The sequence below is a fragment of the Miniopterus schreibersii genome, assembly GCF_964146895.1.
Source record: "Miniopterus schreibersii genome assembly, chromosome: 4".
Classification (NCBI taxonomy): Eukaryota; Metazoa; Chordata; class Mammalia; order Chiroptera; family Miniopteridae; genus Miniopterus; species Miniopterus schreibersii.
This window is the reverse complement of record NC_138105.1, coordinates 19,336,104-19,351,417: the sequence shown is the minus strand read 5'-3', so window position 1 is coordinate 19,351,417 and position 15,314 is coordinate 19,336,104. Positions and strand designations below refer to the sequence as shown.

Below are 15,314 nucleotides of genomic sequence, written 5' to 3'. Positions count from 1 at the left end.
TGGTTCTTGTCCAACAGGTTTGGCTGGTATGAAGTTACTTGAATCCCACATTGGAAACAAAAAAGGTAATCAAGCCATGAAGGGGGAATGTATAAGTAAAGAAAGTCAGGCTTTTATTTTTTGAGTGCCTACCAAGTGCTCAAAGGGGGCCTTAAAAAGGGAGGAAGTCCATGGGATTTTTACTAATTTCACTGGAAAAGTTCATGGCTCCCACTCCCCACCATACAAAGCTAGTCAGTATGATCCCTTTGTAGAGGGATTTCATAGCTGTACTTATCTATGAGAATGCCTTACAGGGAAATGTTGATGTGAATTTGCTTTAAAATTGTGGGCATTCTTCTCTAGTTCATTAATAAAATATCAAATAGCAATTGATTGAGGGGCTCTAGACACTAGGCCTAGCTACAACTATACTAATTTCTGCTTTAGGCTGACTGTATATTGTGTTGGTTTCTTACTGCTTTTCAGGAGTGAACGGAGTTGTTGCCTCTTTAGAACAGTAAATCTTGAATCCCCTTGGTAGTGATTTTGTTTTGGAATGCTAATTTTCTGAGAAGAGATTATTCTCAGTTCTAAGCGAACACTTATCACTCAGAATAATGCTGGAGGTTGTCTGGTAGAGCTGACTTAGTTGCTGCTTCTGTGAAAAGTGACTTCCTAGTTTCCATAGGAGGAACTGGTGAGGATGTTGGGAGGTGGGGCAGTTATTTATCAAAGCTAGTTTTGTTCTATCAGTTGGCTTCCCTTAAAAGAATTCTCTTAGCTAAAAGTTGAGTGCTATGTTTGAATACCTCAGATGTTCATTGTAAATATAGCCTTTTACATGAGGGGGTCTTAAGACTAGTTATATTTAGAGGGCTTTCGGGATGGGGTGTGTGTGTGTGGGTGTGTGTGTGGGTGTGTGTGTGTGCGCTTTAATCCTCACCTGAGAGTACTTTTCCATTGCTTTTCAGAGAGAGTGGAAAGGAGAAAGAGGGAGAGAGGGAGAAACATCAGTGTGAGAGACCCATCGATTGGTTGCCTCCCCCAGAAACCCTGACCAGGGCCGGGGATTGTGTCTGTAAGTGAGGTACATGCCTTTGGCCAAAATGGAACCAGGGACCCTTCAGTCGGCAGGCTGATTCTCTAATCACTGAGCCAAACTGGCCAGGGTGGGATGATTAGTTTTAATAGTAATCATAGGCAAGGAAAAGGAAAATAATGGGAAATAAAATAATTTCTGAGAATATGAAAAATATTGTAAATTAGAAATGGCTGGCTGCGTTCTGTTTACATGCAGCCTTAGTGGCTGCTGTTTTAGTCCAGGGTGTTGAACAGTGAATTTGTTTACTTTTTAGGATGACTTGAAAGTAGGACATTTATGTCCCTCCTGAAGAGATGAAATTATGGCAGATGAACAGTTTATATATGGAGTTTTCAGGTAAATGTCCCTATTCATTCCAATATTGCCTATGTATCAGGCCTATTTGTTAGTTGGTGTTCATCAGGAAATATTGGAAGGCAAAATCACCTATATTTGTCTTCAACAAATTCAGCCTGAGTAGGATTTTTGTGGTTATGGTTTGAAGGCATGTAGGATCTTTGAGATTATCTGTATCATTCCATATGAGGAATGTATAGGGAAGTTGTAAATTCCATAAGGGAAAGGGTACCGTATCTTCCCTTGTTCACTGCTAGATCCCAAGCACAGTGCCTGCACATGGGAGGATCTTCCTGAATGATGGGTAAAATGACTGAAGGCATGGGAAAGAGATTCTTGTTTCCTATTAAGGGATTTGGCAGCAGGGTCCACCACCAGTGCTTCCAGGCCTCTGTTTGTCAACATTTATCCATGTCTTCTGCCTAGGGTACCTGAGTATCTGAAACAAATAAGAAAGCTGTTTTAGAAATTATCCAGCGGTTGTCAGCTATCCAGGCTAGTGTGATGCCTTGGATGGTGTTACACTGTTGGAAGAGCAAGCACTGCCTTTAATGAGGTCTGGCTCCAAGCACTGTTTTGGTGTTGTGTCCAAGTACCTTTGGGCAGTGTTTTGCACCTCTGAGAGTGGAATAACTCCTCCTGTGGAGTTGGTCCTAGTCTGGGTGCAAACAGTTTTTTTCTGTTGGAAAAGGACCCATTAGGGACAGCCTGTCATTCCTTTCCTCTGAATCCTAGGTGCCTTCACCAGAGTGAGAAACCTGCCTCCACTGAGACCTCAGATGGCTGACACTCAGCCCTGTGTGACACCAAGATAAGTAATGTATGCAATCCTTTTGTCATGTAGATCCTAATTAACTTGCTTCAGCTCCGATGGGTGGTATGAAAAAATAGAAATATATATCGGTCTCTGCCCCTGGTTCCTATCACAGAGCTCCTAAAACACTTATAATTTCCTAAGTGATAAGAGCACTAAGAGCATCTTGTATTTAATATTCTTAAAAGTCCCAATAGTGTGGAATTCAGAGAACTTTCAGGTTGGTGAACACGTGGAGGTGCTGGGAGAGTAATGCACCCAGAGGGAGCGTGGAAGCTTGGTACCCCTTCCCACATACCTTGTCCTATGCCTCTCTTTCATCCGGATTTTCATCTGTATCTTTTATCTTGTCCTTTTACAATAAATTGGTAAACAGTAAGTAAACTGTTTTCCTGAGCTCTGAGCTACTCCAGCAAATTAGTTGAACCTGAGGAGGAGGTTGTGGGAACCTTTGATTTTTAGCCTATCAGTCAGAAGCATGGTAGCAATTGGATTTCTGATTTGAAGGTGGGTGAGGGACAGTCTTGGGGAATATTTCCTTAATTTGTGGTATCTGATGCTGTCTCCAAGTGTAAATAGTGTTGGAATTGAGTTAAATTGTAGGAAACCCAGCTGGTGACACAGATTTGCTTGGTCTGGGAAAAAACCCACATATTTGGTGTCAGAAATTGATAGTGTGGTAGTAGTGTGAGAGCAAAGGAAAACATAGAAGTGAGGTTTTCTTTCAGGTAGAAAACTCTACCTAAACTCTCATTTCCTATAGCTCTGCTATGCAGTATATAAGGCTATTTAAATTGACAAAGATTAAATAAAATCAGTTTCTCCATCTCAGTATCTAGTGACTGTCATATTGGACACAGCTCAGAATAATTCCACCAATGCAGAAAAGTTTTATTATATACTGTTCTATAGGAGGGGTTGGCAGACTTCTTGTAAAGTGCAAGATAATATTTTAGGCTGTGCACCACATAATCTGTTGTAACTACTCAACTCTGCAATTGTGGTGTAAAAGCAGCCATAGACAACATGGTAACAAGTGAGCATCACTGTGTTCCAATAAAACTTTATTTATGGGCACTGAAATTAGTGTCACAACAAAAAATTCATCCCAATCATTTTAAGCTTGAGGGACTTTCAAAGACAGATGGTGTGCACTGATGGTGTGGCTCCGTTGGTTGAGCATCGTCCCATGCACCGAAAGGTCACATTCCCAGGTTGTCCATTTGATCCCTGGCTGGGATGCATATGGGAAGCAACCGGTCAGTGTTTCTCTCTCCACCCCCCCCTTAAAAATCAATAAAAACAAAAACAGATGGCAGGCCAGAATTGGCCTGCAGGCTATAGTTTACCAACCCCTGTTCTAGAGAATGAAATTCAGGCCTTGAGGCCTTGAAACTTGACACCTCATTAGTGACAGATTCAGGGCTAGTACCAACATGTGAAAAATTCCATGTTTTCAATAACTTCACCTTGTAGCAAGCCTTTACCATACAGCCTTCAACTCTTCATCTTTTAGATAAGTAAGGTGACTTTAGTGGTAGAATAGTCCTTATTTCTTGCGCTTAGGGTTTATATATACTTTTTGCATGGGTTACTTTTATCATAGTGGTTCTCCTCTTTTAATGTACACTTAAGGAAGAAATCCTACGAAAGAACAGTCTTTAATTCCAGAAGAACCTGATCACAGCCTCAGTCCTAGATAGTGAAATAGAAATGACTGCGCCTGGCTGGAGTGGCTCAGTTGGAGCATCGTCCGGTGCACTAAAAGGTTGCCAGTTCAATTCCCGGTCCCAGCTAGTGTATGGAAGGCAACCAATTGATGTTTCTCTCACATCTCTCTCCCCCTCCCTTTCTTCTCCCTAAGCATGTCCTCAGGTGAGGATTTTTAAAAAAGAAAAGCCCGGCTGGCATGGCTCAGCGGTTGAGCATTGACCCAGGATTCAGGAGATGGTGGTTTGATTCCCAGTCAGGGCACATGCCCAGGTTGCGGGCTCGATCCCCAGTAGGGAGCGTGCAGGGGGCAGCCGATCAATGACTCTCATCATTGATGTTTCTCTCTCTCTCCCTCTCCCTTCCTCTCTCTGAAATCAATAAAGATATATTTTAAAATAAATAATTAAAAAGAAATGGCTTCTAAGGAAAGGGGAAATACTTATATATCACTGAATAGCCAGGGTTTAAAATACAGGATCTCAGTTCTTCTGAGCATACAGATTGCCATCCTGACCATGGTAATGCTACTCGGGGCAAAGAGAGACCCCTATGTTGCTACTTGAAAAGGGATAATTTATTTTGTATTTGTGCCTGTATTTAATACCCTAAGAGGTTTCAATGGCTTAATTATGCACTTTAAGGTAATTTAATGGGATTTCCTACTTGATAAGTTAAGTTAGTCACCTACTACTTCCTGTTGACTTGATTTTTTAAAAAATTGCTGGCTAGTCTAAGAAGATGAAGTAAAACATTTCATAGTAGCTTCTTATTCATTCCTTCTCTTTCCCTATCATCTTTTTCCCATGCTGCCATGGAAACTGAAATTGGACTGGCAGGTTTACTGGTCCGTAAATATCCAAGTTGCCACCTTTTGCCATAGGTAGCAGTAAAGACAAGTTGCCCCTCTTTGTTGCTCTGCTCAAGTTTTAAGCCTGTATCATATTAAGAGGAAAAACTAAAGCAGGATGCGTAGGAGCCCCAGGTATTGAATGCTATCCTGTGGCCTGTCAATTTATTTCCCTTTCAGTGTTGAAAGAACTACTGTCAATGGACTTTTGCATTGAAATTTTGGATTACACCTCAAATTTTAATCAGGAAAACAAAATCCCAGAGGAATAAATTCTGCAGGCTCCAAAGGGACACTAAAAGGAGGCTCAGTGCCTAGGAATTTACCCAAAGGAAAACAACCTGATAAGAGCAACTAATTAAGAACTCTAAAAAATGACAATTACTCCTGTTAATCTTGCCACTTAATTAGGGCTTTATAAATAGCTCCAGTTAATGGGCCTGTCGATATTCTCTTGGGAAACAATTTTACTGAATTAACAAATCACCTGTAATACTTAGAATGTGTGCTTAAAAACATCTTTCTCTTTATTGCTAGTTTAATGAGCCAACTTGGTGGGTCATGTACAGTATTTGTCCTTTGATTATCGTAAGGCCGTGTTTAAAGGGACACACCCCTGTTTGGCGCTCCCAGTTCTCCAGTAAAGGCCCTTTGAAGTATGAGAATGTTCTGTAGTGCTAGTTAAGGGAGACTTTACTACCTGGGAAGGGAGTGATAAAATGGACCTTGAAATTTATTTTATTTTAGAATAATTGTAGATTTACAGAAAAGTTGTGAAGATAGTATAAAGAATTCCCATATATCCCATATCCAGTTTCCCCAAATATTAACATTTTACATTAGTGTAGTACATTTGTCACAATTAATGGGCCAATATATACGTTATTATTAACTAAATCCATACTTTATTCTGATTTCTTTAGTTTTTATCTAATGTCCTGTCTCTGTTCCAGGATCCCATTGAAGATATTACATTTAATCATCATGTCTCTGTAGGCACCTCTTTGCTGTGACAGCTTCTTATACTTTCCTTGTTTTTGATGACCCTGAGTTTTGAGTTTTTCTCATGATTGAGTTTTTCTCATGATTGAGTTTTTCTCATGATTAGGTTGGTCTTAAGGGATTTTGAGAGGAAGACCACAGAGGTAAAGTACCATTCTCATCATGTAATCAAGAATACATACTATCAGCATGATTTATTACTGTTATTTAATTTTTTAAAAATATGTGTTTATTGGTTTTAGAAGGAGAGAAAGGGAGGAGAGGGAGAAAGAAACATCGGTCGGCTGCCTTCTGCAAGCCCCCTGCCTGGGATTGAGCTCACAACCTGGGCATGTGCCCTGACTGGGATTCAAACTGGTGACCTCTTGGTGCATGGGAGGGTGCTCAACCAACCAAGCCACTCTGGCCAGGGCATGATTTATTACTCTTGATCTTAGCCTGGCTTAGGTCTTATTTGCCAGGTTTATCCACTGTAAAATTTCTCCCCTCCCTCTAATACTGTACTCTTTGCAGTAAAAGTCACTGTGTGCAGCCTACACTTAAAGAGAAGGGAGTTTTGCTGTCTTTAAAGGCGGAATGTGTATATAAGTTACTTGGAATTTTTCAGAAAGAAACTGATCTTTTCTCCGTTCAACTTGTTTATGTCACTATGGATTCGTGGATATTTACTGTATACTTGGGAAAGTAATCCAATAATACTTAATTTTGTTCAAACTTACAGTTTTGATCATTGGGAGCTCTTTCAGTTGGCTCCTGTGTCCCTTCAATATGCCCCCATCATTGTGGGGTGGTAGTTGTTTTTAAGGACTTCTCACTTTATGGCACTTTAAAATGCTCCGGGCTTATCTTGTATCTTTCCTGTCCTAATCCCATTTCCTGTCCTAGTCAACCATTTATTGAAGGGGCCCTGGTTCTTTTGTTATTTAATACTATTAAGGAACTAAGATCTGGGTGCTAGATGTGCTCTTGATACTGAGGTGTTGTTTCTAGGCCCTGTCAGATGATAGAACAATGAAATATATATGTATGTTAACCAGGATCCATAGTTCATTGCTCCCTATATTCTATAAACATTCCGTTTTTAATATTTAACATGTTTATCCCATTGTACTTGTTTATTCTCTTTCACCTAGAAGAGTGATTGAGCCTGTTGTCTTTTATAGTGGATGCTGTAGTCCCCAGGTGACTGATTATTTTTTATCCTATGAGCTCACAATAGAGGATGGGAATTTGTTATCAGCTGCTGGCCAAAGGGAGGGGCCAAGCCCGGCTTTAGTGTCCTAATGAGTTGAAGGAGAATGGAGATGCCCTCAAGGCACAGTGACTCTTAATTTAGAATCATGGCTTCACCACAGTGGCAGATAGAACTTTTTCTCCTTCCCCTCCGTTATAATTCTCTAGGGAACTCAAGGGGCTAAGTAATGTAATCTGCTGACCATCCCAACCAGTGATGGGTTGGACATGAGGCAATGAATAGGAGAGTGAAAGGACAGAATAGAAAAGTTCTGTCCCAGCCTATACTACTAGTACCATGGCACGCTACCTTTTTCTACACCGGGCTTCTGTTTCTTGCCCTTGTAACACCATATCATAATCTTTTTCTCCAGGGGACTCTTTATATTAAATCTCTCAGGTCCCTAAACCCCCTCTTCTTTGTATAGTAGCTACATGGGTGAGCTAGAGGAAGAGACAACAACCTATGCTAATTACTCATCTTGTCAGAAGAATGGTCATTTAACTCATGCCCTCTTTTGTGGCTTTTATCAACTGAACCCTATGCTAGATATTGAGGATAAGTGATGAATAAGACAGTCCCTGCTTACCTTAACGTGGCCTGTTTCTCACCTCATCTACCACCCTCAGATTCCCTTCTGGCCACATTGGTTTCTTTTAGACTTTGATAAGCCTTTTGTGACTAGGTCTCTGCACATGCAGTTTCTCTTTCTGGTTCTATTTTCCTTCTCCACTTTGAGATCTTAGCTCAGATTGCACTTCTGCAGAGAAGCCACCTTCCTTGATTGTCTGAGCACCCATTATGTATGTCATTGTACCATGTTTTACCACAGAGCTAGAGTCAGATGCCATGTATAAGAGTCCTTTGAAAAGGCATTCACCATCTTCTAGAGGTTTATCTCACTCCCGTATAAGCGAGCAGCCTCAATTCTACTGACAGCTAACTAAAGAGCCTCAGCTGGTAAATATTAATATCTATGTGTCATAATGTACCCTAGAGTAATGTCATAGTAATATGCTGCTTTTCAATAATACCCAAGTAAGAGTAATGAGAGTGCTAGTTTTGTTCTTTTAAAAAAATTTTGAAACAGAAAAATCATGGAAACAAAGGTATCAGATTTCCAAATCATTTGCTAGTGGACCTTAAAGATAGAACATAGTGCACAATTATTTGAAAATAAATTTAGCTTCAAAAAGTATTAAATGAAAATAATACAGAGGATTTGTTCAAATTTGAAACATCCATTAACTAAAATATATGTGGGCTTTTGTTACTTTTTTTTGTAATCTGTAAATCTCTTAATAGTTAAGAAATTTTGTGGCCTGGCTGGGCGTGGCTCAGAGGTTGAGCATCGACCTAGGATCCAGGAGATCTCGGTTTGGTTCCCAGTCAGGGCACATGCCCAGGTTGCAGGCTCGATCTCCAGTCAGGGGCCTGTAGGAGGCAGCCAATCAATGACTCTCTTCATTGATGTTTCTATCTCTCTCCCTCTCCTTTCCTCTCCCTGAAATCAATAAAGATAAATTCTTTAAAAAAAGAAAAAGAAAATTTGTGAAACATCCGTGTATAAATTATAACTGACAAGTAAGTGCCAGGATAAAACTTAGAACCAGATTTAAATGGATAATTTTAACATGTTTACTCTGGGGCTCTATAAAAATGAATGATCTTTGAATTTATGGTTTTTTCATTTTAGGATTTTTATGTAAATATTCTTCAGGACATGTGGCAATGTAGAATATGGACAACATTTACTGTATATTGACCATGTTCCAGAACTGCTAATAAGTTCATTCCGCGCATCTCTTAATCACCTGAACAGCCCTACAAGGTACGTGTTGTTATTTGCCCCGGGTGACAGTAAGTCCAGAAACTAACATTGTGTTCAGTGGATCTCCAAAGCTAGTAGTTGGTTTGGGGCTTTCATGTATAGTGTCCCCAAGTCTTTCCAACTAATTCTTATAAATATCTACTTGTCTTTGTTGTCGTCATCCTCATTCAGACTAACATCTTTCAGGGACTACTAAAATGTCTGTCTTCTTCTAGTGTCTTTACACTTATTACAAATGCCAAATATTTTTTTTCAGGCCATTAGCATCTTAGCCACTCTTGCTGTAGCTTGAGGACAATTCCTTTTCCTCTTAACATACATAGAACATATACAGGCATACCCTTTAGCCTTTAAAAGGAGTCCCTATCAACTTTATTCTTCCTCACATACATACCATCCATGAGTCTCAGGTTTTTAAAAATGTCCCTCTGGAGGGCCTGAATGGGTCACACATCCCCACCTCTAGTCTTGCCCTATGATAGGGTTTATCATTTCCTATTAAATTCCTTAAGGATTTACTTTTTTAGGGGACAGGAGTGAAGTTGGATTCCCTTTTTAGTTTCACATATATACTGCTACATACCTGCTAAAGGATAGAGACTTTAGTAGATACACATTACAAACACACCGTTATGTAATAATACAACACAGAAGTCATTTCTAGATTATTATTATTATTATTTTTAAATATCTTTATTGATTTCAGAGAGAGGAAGGGAGAGAGAGAGATAGAAACATCAACGATAAATCATTTATAGGCTGCCTCCTGCACACCCCCTACTGGGGATCAAGCCTAAAACCCAGGCATGTGCCCTGACCAGGAATCGAACCGGGATCTCCTGGATCATAGGTCGGTGCTCAACCGCTGAGCCACGCTGGCCAGGCTAGATTATTTAAGAATACATTGAGGATATTTGCAATTAATCTCAAAATTTACATTTCCCTATAATGCTAAAATGGCATTTGCTAAAATTGCTGAGAGTCAAGATTCCTAACCTGATAAAGATGTGTCTTCCTCCAAAAGCCTGTGTGGTAATTAATAGGGAAACTCTAGAAGTGTTCCTTTTGAAAAAGAAAGAGCTTCGTTCAGAGGCAGTCAAGCAAGACAAGAAAACAAATGTATAAATGGGGGAAAAGGTAAAAATCACTTGTAGATGGTGAATTTACTTAAATGTTATGAGTGTCAATGGAAAATAGTTCAGTGAACTAGCAAGTAATCAGTTTGGCTATAAACTGAAAGGAAAATAAAACTTGGCATACTTAATGGGGATATGTATAAGTTACATATGAAGAAAACATTAAAATACTGACAGACAAATGAGACGTTAAATGGTAAGCTATACCATATCCAAGAAATCTCAACATAAAAATAATTCTAAAGAAAACTAAGTTTTTAAAAAGCTGAATAAAAATAACGAGTATTTTTGGAACTAGACAAGTTAATTCTAACATGCATTTGGAAAACTATAATGTGCAAAATTACGAGTCATAAAAGAAAACTAGCCCTACCCCATGTGAAAACATTACAAAAAGAATAAAATGGGGTGGTACTGGCACCTGAATACATTACTCAATGAATGGAACAGATAAGAAAGTCCAGAAATAGATCCTGAAACAAACTGTGAAAATACAGGAAGAAAACAATTTTTTTCTTTATATAATCGCGTCTTCTAAGTTAAAAACAAAATGAAGAATATGTAAAAAGAATAGATGTGATTTTAAAGATTCTGTGTGGAAAAGCACCATACAGAATAGGTTTGCTGGTAGAAGATGTTTGCGAAAGGTTACTTTTTCTTTAACCGTTTCTATAAATCAAAAGGCAAAAACTCAAACCCAATACATAAATGGACAAAGGATACAAACAGTTGAAAGATGATGTTTATACTCAGTTAAAACAATCAGATTTTCAAATAGTTTGTGATAGCAGTTATCAAAGGAACAGGGCAACACACTCATTTGTTGAGAGAAGATTGGTATAATCATTAAGGAGGGCAATCTAGTTTTTAAACTCAAAAAACATGTACTCCGACTAAGCAATTCCAGTGTAATCAAAAGAATATTTTGTGTCATGAAAATTATATGATATCCTGATTTTAATATTAACACAGCCATACTCATTTATTGACCAATTGTCTGTTACTGCTTTTTCTGAAAGAGACCATATGGCCCACAAGCCTAAAATTTCATTTGTCCCCCTACAAAAATTTTGCCTGCTCCCTGCTCTAGAACAGTACAGTATAATAAAAATGTCTGCAATGGCTGTCTGCTAAATGTAGATTGTAAGATTGAGAAAGGGAGTGCATCTTATGGCTATTGAACAATAGAAAGCGTAGCTCTAGAAAACAAGGGGTTTATTTTGAACTACAAATAGTTTTACATGTTTGGAATAATATATACATGAATTTTTTCTATCATTGCTTTGAGTAGCAGAAAATATCTAAATTGGAAGAACAGTGGTTAAATTTTGTACCATCCATATAATGGAATACTTGGTAGCCTTATTGGAAGATAACCTAAGAAGTAAAACAAGAACCATGTGTAATCTTTAAGCTTTGTTTATTGTATCACTGGACAACAGACCACCTTAGAACTTTGTACTAGTGCCCGGCTGGGCGTGGCTCAGCGGTTGAGTGTCGACCTAGGATCCAGGCGATTGGGGTTCGATTCCCAGTCAGGGCATGTGCCCGGGTGGTGGGCTCAATCAATGACTCTTATCATTGATGTTTCTGTCTCTCTCCCTCTCCTGTCTCTGAAATCAATAAAGATATATATATTTAAAAAAAACTTCGTACTAGTGCAAAAAAGTATTAAAATTCTGTGGGTTGAGCCCTGGCTGGTGTGGTTTGGTTGGGCTCATCCCATACACAGAAAGGTTGCTGGTTCCGTCCTCGGTGGTGGGGTGTGCAGGAGGCAGCTGATCGATGTTTCTCCCTCTCCTTTCCTCTCTCTCTAAAAATCAATAAAAAATTTTTAAAAATTCTGTGGGTTGATTGAGTTGCACTGGGTGGCTGTGTTTCACATGGGCTTGGCTGGGGATATAGCCATCTGGAGGCTTCAGTTTGCCTGGCAGTTGGCCCTGGCTGTCACCTGGGAGTTCAGCTGGGGCTGTACACTGAAGTGCCTGGTTCTTTTGATGTGTGGCATTTTCATATTGGTTGAGATTCTCACAGCATGGCAACTGGGTTCCAAGTGGGTGAAAGCAGATCTTAAAAGTCAATTCTGCATTCTGCTGGTCAAAGCCAGTTATGGGGCCCTTCCAGATTCAGGTAGAGGGGAAATTGATTCCACTGTTCTATGAGAAGTGGAATTTATGGCTATCTTTAATTCATCTTATGTGCACACACATACAAAATTTATATATTTATAGAAAATCCTTAGACTACACAAATGGTTCATAAAGATTGCTTTTATGTAAGGAAATAAAGGTTGGTAAAAACTTTGCTCGTGTTCTTTGAATTTTATTATATGCACTGCCTATTCAAAAACTCCTTTTTAAACCCCTTCTCCACCTCCACCCCCATGCCACTGCTAAAAGAACCACTGGTTGACAGTTTTCTGTTTTTAAGTAGCCCAAAGTATAAAAATTACCTGGTTCCAGGGCATTAAATCTGGTTTAAAATAATTAGATGGTGGACTGTCAGGAGGTTCTGAGACCACAGCTCTGCTGAAGGCAGTACAGTATTATCAAAAACTGAGTTTAGATTTGTATAGAACTGGTTTCAAATCCTGGCTTTGTTACTATTTAGCTTCATGACCTTAGGCAAGCTTTTTAATCTCAAGAATAATGGCACTTAACCCTCAAAATTATGATTATAATCATTATAAGCTGCTTAGTGATTGTGTCGTCAGTCAACGTCTCCAATGCTCAAAACTGCAAATGGTCTTCATTATCAGCTTGAATCCAGACTCTATCCTGTTATTTACACTTGATCTTGTTATTTAAAGGCTCATCTAATGGGCCCTGGCTGGACAGCTCAGTTGACTAGAGCATCTTCCAGATACTCCAAGGTTGTGGTTTGATCTCTGGTTAGGGCACATACAAAAATCAACCAATGAATGCATAAATAAATGGAACAACATTGATGTTTCTCCCTTTCTAAAATCAATACAATTTAAAGGCTTATATAATATAGCTGTATCAAACTTTTCACTTAGACCTTTCAAAGTCTCAGTAGACATTCTTGTTTTGTAGCCTCATTACCATCCCTGGTGCATACCACACTCACTCTCCAGTAACACAAACTTGAGTAGAGCTCTTGATCCATCTCTACTCACAGCCAGTCCCACCTTGAGGCCAGACTCCTTGTCCAATCTTCAGACCTGGATGGTCACCCTGGCAATTTGTCTTAAACATGATTTTATTCTGCTCTTATACAGTGTCCTTAATAAAACAGGCATTTGATGACTGAAATCTTGTATTTGGTTTCCAGTGTATCTTTGCTGACGAGACACCAAGCAGATCCTCAAATATTCAATTGAAAAAGTTTGACTTTTCTTTTTACAATCACCAGATGGCATTACAGCCTTATATAAAAGCATGAGTAAGTGTATGTTTCTGTCTCTGGAGGAGCAGAGCGTGTGCCATCTAAGAACTGGGGACAACATAAAGGGAAGTCCTAGCCAAGATAAGTTGGAATCAAAAGCCTCAGAGTAGAAAGCATATCTGGTTTTGAGTGGAAGACCCAAGATGCACTGGAGAATTAGGATCCCCCAAATTTCATTCCAAAGCTATGTAGTGTGGGCGTACACATCATTTATTCAGGGGAGCCACAGGCCATGAAATGCCTTTTTAAAACCTGTAGAAAATCATGGAGATGTGGGATTGTAGTTCTACTCTACAATGGTTACCTAAAAATTTCCCTAGTACAACTCTAGACCTCTCAACAGGTGACTTAGTCACAGAAAATTGAAGTCACCGAACTATAATTCCCATGTCTTCAAACCTAGTGAAAACTCGCACCATCCTCTTTACATCTGTTAAAGTAAAGGCATGTCTTTTTCCAATTCCATTCTTTTAGGAGCATCCATTATGAATTATCCCTTTTCTTCTGTTTTTTCCAACCAATCTGTACCTAAGATACCCTTTTTGCCAACATAATTGTGCTCAAAATTTCCCATAGTAAAACAAAAAACCTCCCTCAATGGCAAACCTTTTCTGCATTGGGTAGTTTTCATCTTCCTGCTTCCCATATACTCAGCACCTCGTCTGATTTTTCCCACTTCACTGGAAGCAACTCAACTTTGACAATGATGCCCATGTTGCTAAATCTTGTAGATGGTTTTAGTCTTAGTTTTGACCTTGATAGCATTTGACACTGTTGATCCTTTTGACCTTTAAGTACTTTTAGCTGTTGCCCTGGCTAGGTAGGTCAGTGGTTGAAGCGTGTGTCACTCCCCCCCCCCCCAATGTTTTTCTCTCTCAAATAAAATAAAAGGTACTTTGGCTGTCAATACAGCACAAGTTCTGTGCCTCCTGTCTTTCACCAAATCTTTTTTATTCCATTCTTCCACCCCAACCCCAACTCTCTCCTTTGCCATTCAACTCCACCTGGTTAGTTTTTTAAGGCTTGGTCCTAAGGCCTCTATTCACCACACTATCAACTCTCATTGCTTCATTTATATCAAGTTGAATTTGCCACGAACGCACACCTTTTTCCCCCAGCTCAAGACCCACAAATACCAGTCCTGTCTTTAAAAATTGATGCCATGCCCTAGCTGGTTTTGCTCAGTGGTAAGAGCATCCGCGGGCGGACTGAAGCTGCCCCGCGTTCCATGTCGGACACGGGCACCCACCGCGGTTGCAGGCTCATCCCCTGGGCCCGGGGGGAGTGCAGGAGGCAACCAATCGAACATAGATGTTTGTCTCTCCCCCTTCCACTCTCTGAAAAGCAATGGAAAAAATATCCTCTGGTGAGGATTAAAAAAAAAAAGTTGATGCCAGATTCAACTTGCCTGTTGTTTCCCCAGCTGAAACATCTTCCAGTGCCCCTTAATAGCACTGCTAACCCTAGAGTTGTTATCCATCCATGACACTTCTCACTCATCTTCCATATCCAAGTAAATTAATAGGACTAGCTGCTTTTGTCCTAAATCATCTCGTTTTCTACCTGTCTCTAGTCTTCTCCATAGATGCCCCTCCGCTGTCTTCAGTGGACCCAGAATAATTTTTCAAAGATGGGAATCTGACCCAGCACGCTCAAAGTTTTAAAATTTTGAGTGCTATTAATCAGGACTGATTTATGTCAGACTTCAGAACACACCTGGTCCCTCTGTATTTGCATTTGCAACCTCAGGGAAATGGGCATTTCTTCCAGTCTGATTTTTGCAATTTATCAAAGTCCACCTCCGGTGTTTTCACACGTGCTACTTTGCTCAAACATGTTTTACACTTAGTCAAATTCTCCAAATGGTGGTGGTGGTCTTTTCGGTGGGATAGATTCGCTGGTTTACGCC

The 15,314-nt window shown here is 39.6% G+C and overlaps 1 protein-coding gene across 3 annotated transcripts in view; it reads left to right on the top strand.

Annotated features, from left to right (window-relative positions):
• MATR3 (matrin 3) overlaps nt 1-15,314 on the top strand; it is a 48,974-nt gene that overhangs the window by 1,500 nt on the left and 32,160 nt on the right. For 2 of the 3 annotated variants that reach the window (XM_081134972.1, XM_081134967.1), the window contains exons 3-5: nt 1,338-1,420; nt 2,156-2,240; nt 8,727-8,861. The gene's annotated coding sequence lies outside the window, so the exon portion shown is untranslated. Of the gene's footprint in view, nt 1-46; nt 66-1,337; nt 1,421-2,155; nt 2,241-8,726; nt 8,862-15,314 lie in introns of those variants that run through there. The other variant, XM_081134968.1, reaches the window with a different exon arrangement.